We start from the raw sequence: 8,212 nt of genomic DNA, 5'->3' as shown, positions 1-8,212 counted from the left end.
GAACAATAACTTATCCTTCACATTAGAAGGAATATCTCTCATGAGTCACACCACTGAACTCCTAGAATTTTTCCTGAGGTAGAAGGCCCTTTAATTTTGGTTGGATTTATTTTCCATACTCTGATTCACATAAGTTACCAATAAATCCAAAGAGGTTGCTATTTCCTGCTCACTTGGTCCATCAGCACGATGTCATCAGTAGAGTGAACCAATGTTATATTTTGTGGAAGAAACAGATGGGGAAGAACTCTATGAATTAAGTCAGGGCTGAAAAGTTGATATAACCATGAGGCAAAACTGTAAAGGTATACTGCTGACCTTGCCAACTGAGAACAAATTGCTTCTGGTGGTACTTATGGACAGAACTGATAAGAAGACATTTTTTAGATCAATAGCTGCATACCATGTACCAGGAGATGTGTTAATCTGCTTAAGTAAGAACACCACATCTGGTACGGCAGCTATAAGTAGAGTCACTACTTGATTGCGTTTTTGATAGCCAATTGTCCTCCATTTTATGTTTGTTGTTTGCACTGACCAGATAGGAGCGTTAAAGAGAGATATGGTGGGAACCACCACCCCTGCATCTTTCAAGTCCATTAATTTCTGAAGTTTCTCTTTGGAAGTGATACTATTATTATTCACTATTTACCCTGGTAGGGGCGACTCTGAAGGCTTCCATTAGGCCTTTGCAATTGTAAAAGCCCTCACTCAACAGGTTAGGAAACCAATGTGAGCATTCTGCAAACTTCTAACTACATTGATCCCAGTTATACATCCTGGGGCTGAGGAAACAACCACAGGATGAATTTGGGAACCCAGTAAACCTACTGTGAGTCAGACCTAGCCAAAACTCCATTAATAATTTTACTCCCATAAGCCCCTACTTTAACTCGAGGACCACAATGTTTCTTGGGATCTCTTGGAATCAGTGTCAGTTCAGAAACAGTATCCAATAGTCCCTAGAAATGATCCATTCTCCAGTATACAGTTACCTTTGTACAAGGCCGTAGATACTGTCTTATTTAGGGTTTCATTGCTGTGAAGAGACACCATGATCAAGGCAAATCTCACAAAGGAAAACATCTAACTGGGGCTGGCTTACAGTTTCAGAGGTTCAGCCCATTATCATTCTGGCAGGAAGCATGGCATCAGAATAGCAAATATGGTTCTGGAGGAGTCAAGAGTTGTACATCTTGATCTGAATGCAACCAGGAGAGACTATGCTACATCCTGGGTGAAGCTTGAGCATAAGACCTCAAAATCCACACCCACAGCGACACACTTCCTCCAACAAGGTCATACCTACTCCTACAAGGCCACCCCTCCTAATAGTGCCACTTCCCATGGGCCAAGCATATTCAAACCACCACAGGTACCTCTGGAGACACTACAATTGACTAGCTAATACCAAAGGTCCAAATAAGTCATCCACTATAAAAATCACTTTGCCTGTATTTCCCAGTGGGGGTTAGGGCATTATGGACATTTGTCTGTCTGCCCATTATGATAACTGCTATTACCTTGAGTTTGGTGCAGCCACCTGGCTCCTGCTACTTCCGGGTTCCACTTAACCCATTGCATTTAATTCATCTGAGCAACAGGTTCTCCAATCCTAAGGTCTGGTACAAGACACAGGGCAGCAACCAAGCTTTTCAAATGTTCTGGTTCCCCTTATAGTTTTGCATCTAACAGGATTAGTGCAGGGCATGTCTTCTGGACCTTCTCATTGTGGACAATTAGGTTTTATTCAACATATGCACTCAGGGTCTAGCTTTGCAATTTCCTGAGCCTTAAAAAAATCCCTTCATCAACACTAAGTCAAGGGATATCAGGCATCTCCAACTCCTTTTTGGGACAAATGCTTCAGCCAACTATTCAAGCTTTCGACACTTTTTTTTTTTTTTTTTTTTTTTTTTTTTTTTTTTTTTTGTATGAGTGCTTCCATCTTAAACCTAGAATCTCCACTCATTGGGCCCATGTCAACAAACTTATCCCGATCCAGTTTTATGTTCCTTTCACTATTATCTCACACCTTTGAAATCCATTCCCATTCATATTCCCCAGATGTCTTCTTGAATGAATTAGCAAACTTATTAAGTTTTTTAGTAGTATAGTGTAATCCCTCGTGGACTATACTTCCTACCTCTCCTCTAGGAACAAGTTTAGCCTTAAGTATGTTCACAGGTGTAGAGGTGACTGTTGGTGGGCCCTGAAGAACATCAGTATTGTCTTGCCTGGCATCTTCTTCAGAGAAAGACCCTGGTGGTTTAGAAGACAATAAAGACTTAATTTCCTTAGCCAAGGGTAGAAGACAATATTTCAGGAGATGGGTGGGAGTCCGTCTTCTGTTGAGGATAGACTTCTTCCTAAGGTAGATTAAACTTTGAGAATCTGAGGTTCAAAGATCTCAGCTTCTCCCATTTATCTCCACCCCCAAGTTACAGGATTCACTCCATCCCCTTTATGAAATAGTGCCCTTACTTTAACCACTAAGAGCTTCTGAGGCTGGGATTTGAATTTTCACTGTAATTCAGCCAACCTTATAATGAAGGCTTCGGTTTGATTTTCCACAACTTGAGCTCTGAGGCTGCTGGAGAGACTTTCTTCCAGGGCACACTTAGAAACCTTCCTAACGTTTATGCACGTCTAGAACTGGCCAGTTTTACAGCTGAGTTCATTGTTACCCTCACCATATTCTGAGATGCTAGAACTTGGCTAATTCTATCATGGAACTCTTTCTTCTCCTCTGTCAATTTATCTAGAGATGCTAGGAGCAACCAACCAGCATCATTATTTTCTTCATTTTTCCACAAATCGTCAGCAGTTTTACACACAGACTCATCAAATCTGTTGTCTCTCACATTGATGACTCAGGATAATCAAATGCATTTGTTTCCTTAAGTATGTAAAATAGTTCATGCCACGGGCTTTCAAGCTCCCAGGAACACGTCAGTAACTGTAGGTGTCGGCAAATTGGAATATAAAGTATCTAAATATATACAAGGGGGATTTATAAATATATAAAATGTGAATATAAGATATGAGATACACAAAGGGGATTTATTAGAATGGTTTATTGGCTGTGGTACAGCTAGTCAAACCATGGCTGTCTACCAACAGAAAGTCAAAGAATCCAGTTAGTGTTCAGTCAGTCCATGAGGCTGGATGTCTCAGCTGGTCTTCAATTTATGTCAGAAACCCAAAGAAGTAGGTTGCAATATCAATGAGAATTCTCTCATCAGAAAGATGGAGAGCAAGTAGGCAGAAAGCAGGTTTCCTTCTTCCATGTCTTTTATGTAAGCTGCCAGCAGAAGGTGTGGCCCAGATAAAAGGTGAACCTTCTCATCTCAAAATATTGGATTAAAAGTGGCTCTTTCCACTTCAAATGACTTAATTAAGAAAAAACAAAAACAATCCCTCACACGGATACCCAGAGCCTTGGGTTTTGGTTAATGCCAGATGTAGTCAAGTTGACAACCAAGAATAGCTATTACATATATCATCTACTTAAATTAATTTTTCCATACTTTGTTATATCCTTAAGACATATAAACTCAGCGGACATTTTTAAATCTAGACTTAAATAGATCTACTGTAGATAAATTTATCTTGCTTTTATTTAACCCAATATTAAGTATTTTTCCATGTCATTATGTGTGTGTGGCATTCATTTTCATGATTCTGAAATATTCCATTGTATGAACAAACCATAAGTTATTGTCATGATGACATTTGTGCTTGTTGTATTTTTAGCAGTTACAAATGGAGGCATAGAAAATGTACAAACACATAATTTTTATTATGAATTTCCAAGAATTTTTTCCACGATCTCTATGTAAGTCTGACCTTGCTGGTCATATGGTAAGTAACTCTTCAAAAATAGAAACACTGGCAAATTGTTTCTAAGTTCTTATACCAGATTACACTCTCATTAGTAGTGTGTAAGAATTCCGATTGTTTCCCAAGTTCACCATGCTTCTTCATACAGCAGAGGGTAGAACTGTTGCTAATCTTGTGATTGGTTTTTCTTCTTAATTGGTTTTTAACATATTTTCCCAGTAAGTAAGGAGCAGAACATATTTTCATAGTTTCTCATTTGTGAGTTGCTTATTAAGACACGTTGTTTATATCCCTTATAAGTCTTCTTTTTGTTGGTTTACAGCAGTTCTTCTCATTTATCTATTTTCTTAAAAAATAATCTTTCAGACAGTTTACTTTGATTATGCTTTCTTATCCCCCAACTCCTCCTATGTGCTCCCCAACTCCCTACACACTTAACGCCACGCCTTTCTTTCTCTCTTACAGCAGTTCTTTGTAGAGTCTAAATATTAATTCTTTCAGTTATGTGGGTTCAAGTACCATCTTCCATTCTTCTTTCCACTGTCTCCATGGTTCTAGCAATAAACAGAAAATCCTAACTTTGATGCAGTCACATTTGTCAAACTTTTCTTCTGATAGCCATGCTCCTCAAGTCTGGTTTATAGTTTTCTCTTTTCAATATGTCCAGAACATCTCTTGCATTTTTTTTTTCAGAAATGTTTCAGTTCCGTCTTCCACAGGTAGACTAGCTTTCCTGGAATTGATTTTCTGGGTCACGTAAAATAGAAACATTTTTCTTTCCTTTTTCTTTCCTTTTATTCTTTTGCATAAATTTTGTGCTGCTATCTCAGATTGTCACAAACCGAATACTTTGTAATGAACAGAAATTGATTGGCTCATGATTTCAGGGGCTAAAATCAAGAAGCTTCCATCTTGGAAGAGATTCTTGGTAACCCACCATTGGGTAGGAGACCAAGGGCAGGAGAGGCACCCTAACAGGCCGGAGCTCTCCTTTTTAAAGAGGACAACGCATCCTTGATACTGGCATAGGTTCATTTCCCAGACCAATCTCTCAAGGGTCCTGTCCCTTAAGACTGTTACAGAGGCACTTAAACCTCTGCTTGATCCTAGAAGGGGAGATTCAAGCCACAACAATAAAAATGACCAATCATTATAATATGATTTACTAAAAAACCTATTCTTCTCTCACAGATCTACAATGACGTCTCTATCTTAAACCAGGTTTCTGTATGTGAGAAGATCAATTTCTGGGTTCTACAACTTGTTATTTTGGTTAATTTATTATCATGCCAATATTCTATTGTAAAACCTAGCTTTGTAGAAAGTGTTGGTATTGAGTAAACAAATCCTTTTGATTTTTTTTCAAGAATACATTGATTGGTCTTGAATAGTCATGGCAGAGTAAACGAGCAAACAACATCCTATTGTAATTTTATTTGGAGTTTTATTGATTCATAGATCAGTACTGGGGACACAGCACGTCCCCGAAACCGACTCCTGAGTCTAGAGGATGTTATGTATGCTTTGTTTTAGTTAGATCTTATTGAGTACTTGGCAATAATTAAAAAAAAAACAATTAATGGAGGACTTATACATCTTCTGTTAGGTGTTTTCACGATGTTATTGAAAATGGCATCTTTTAAAATGTAACACAGGAACTGGAGAGATGGCTCAGCCATTAAGAGCATTGACTGCTCTTGCAAAGGACCCAGGCTCAATTGCCAGCACCCACATGGTGGTTCACAACCATCTGTAACTTCATTTCCAGGGTATCCAACACCCTGTCTGGCCTCTGTAGGCATTAGGGAGGCACATGGCACACAGACACATATGTAGGCAAAACGCTTACACACATAAGATAAAAATGAATTTTAAAATGCAATGAATATTCTAAAACTTGTCGGTTTTTGTCTGTAATAGAAAATGCCATTAATTTCTGTAAATCGGCTTTATATTATTTTTAGTTCTAATGATTTACTGAAAATTGCTTTAGATTTTAACATGTGCAAAAAGTGACAGTTTCCAGCTTTCCTTATGTAATCATCAAATAATTTGCTTCACTCCCCACTTTCCTGTGCTGGTTTGGATTTTCTACTGCAGTATTCTCTTGGAATGGTGATAATAAGTGACTGTCACATGATCAATACCAAAGGGAAACTTTCAATGTTTGCATATCATGAGGACTTCTGAGAGTATACATGTTGAAATCTCTATCAGGTTAAGTAAGCCCACTTATATCTTAAATTGCTACTTTAAAAATCCAAATAGATATTAATTTGCTCATAATTTTCATTCATCAAGATAATTGCATTATTTTCCTCCTTTCAATGAGAAGGGTTATATTGTTGTTTTTTTTTTTTTTTTTCCCATAACATTGAACTAACATTATGCTTCCACACTCTCGGTTGAAACTAGCCTGCGTTTTGCAAGTTCTTTTCCTGTTTTAGAATCATGCATATCTCTGCTTCATAAGGTGGAAAGGCAAGTTATAAACTGGCCCCTTATGTTTTAACATGGAAAGGCTTCCACATGTGTGGAGTTGGTTTTTGTGACTGGTAGAACTCTCCGGGGAAGCCATCTGGAGCTGAGTTCTCTTTCATGCAGAAACTTTGTATCTCTTGTCCGATTTCTCTAACACTGACAGTGGCATCCCACATTGGTAAGGTTAGGACGCTATTAGAGAATTCCAAACAAAATGCCAGGCATGTGTTCACATACAGCCTCTTCAGTCCCTGCTTTGCACTTCCCCCTTGTAGCTGTTGCCCTGCACTGCAGTCTCGATTCACTTAGATTTATTTTCTAGTTCTTTGTGTCTCCTTTGCATTGTGTTTATTTTGCTGTTAAACTATTAAGGTTTCAGTTTCAAAGTTGATGGTTTGAATTTCTTGATTTTTCCTTCTGTTCTTTTTCAAATGTGTTTACTAATCTTTTTTCAAATATAACTTAATTTTCAAACTAATTCATTAATTCTCTGGTTGTATTAAGTGTTATTTTTCCGCTGCTTAAATATGTACTGCTCTGATTCTCCTCCTCTTCCATGTATGGTAGCCTAAAGTGGTTTTGTTATGACAGTTTGCATTGTGGTTTGTTTGTATGATGTGTATGTTTGTGTATGTGACTGCTGAAGCATGCATGCCGTGGAGTCCATGTGGAGGTTAGAGGTCAAGCCGGGGAGTCAGACCTTGTCTTCTACCTTGTTTGCAACAAGATCGCTTGTCTTCCTTATCTAGCTCAAAGGACCTTCCAGAGATGAGCCACCAACAAACTTTATTATTTCACAAATTAAATAATATGTAGGATATCACATATAGGTTAAACAGTCTAATATTTGTATTAAAATAGGTACAGCGAAAGACTATAAATAGTATGAGCCAGTTTATTCTAAGTATCCAAATGAACAAAATAAAATAGATAGGATTAGTGATTGCCTAGGGGGTAGAACAGGGACTAATTGCAAATGTTAATGGGACTGAGAGTGTTGCTTTCTTGGATGATGGAAATGTTTTAAAAATTAGATTGTGGAAATCATTGCACAACTCTGTGAAGATACGTTAGATGGGCAAATTTATTATGTGTAAATTATATGCCATAAAATTTTAAACTTTAACACAATATAAAGACAAATGATAAAACTATGCTAATAATTCAAAACTGTCTTTCTTGGAATGGCATTAAATAGCAAATAAAAGCCACGAGGAGAGCAGGAGAGAGAGAGAGAGAGAGAGAGAGAGAGAGAGAGAGAGAGAGAGAGAGAGAGAGAGAGGATGTAGGAAATGCCCTATATAGCTTTAACTATTGGCTGTGCATTTTGAACAAGGAGTCCTACATTTTCCCCACTCTGTCTTTCTCTCTTACCTCTTAGATATTAGTGTGCTCCTAAGTTTGACTCTAAACTTTGTATTCGTGCACAATCATCAGGGAGTCTTATTAAAGTGTCTAAGTGGCGTATAGCCACTATGTCTTCCTTCATGACTCCAAATCCTATCTCCAGCCTAGATCCCTCCAGATGGCAACATTCTGCCTATATGCTTATCAACTGAGATGCACATCTAAGCATGTGTATGTAAGGTCTCTTCTTTTTTACTATCACCAATATCCAGTGGAAAAACAGGAAAACGATAGAACAAATATAGGCAGGGAAAGAACTGAGAATACTTGGTAGCCGTGAGACAGTTTACAGATCTCCATGGGAGACAGGTATATCCATCGGTCTGACCGAAGTTGAAATGTGTGTTGGTGAGCTTGTATGACTCAGATGGAGCTGGCAGAAGAGTGCAGTATACTTGCAGACACAGTTCAACAAAGGTCATCATACACCTCAGATATGCACACAGTAGCCATTGCACTCTCAAAAATGCAGAGCAAGAAA

The sequence above is a fragment of the Arvicanthis niloticus genome, unplaced genomic scaffold (assembly GCF_011762505.2).
Source record: "Arvicanthis niloticus isolate mArvNil1 unplaced genomic scaffold, mArvNil1.pat.X pat_scaffold_279_arrow_ctg1, whole genome shotgun sequence".
Taxonomy (NCBI): domain Eukaryota; kingdom Metazoa; phylum Chordata; class Mammalia; order Rodentia; family Muridae; genus Arvicanthis; species Arvicanthis niloticus.
Note: the sequence above shows the minus strand (reverse complement) of the source record.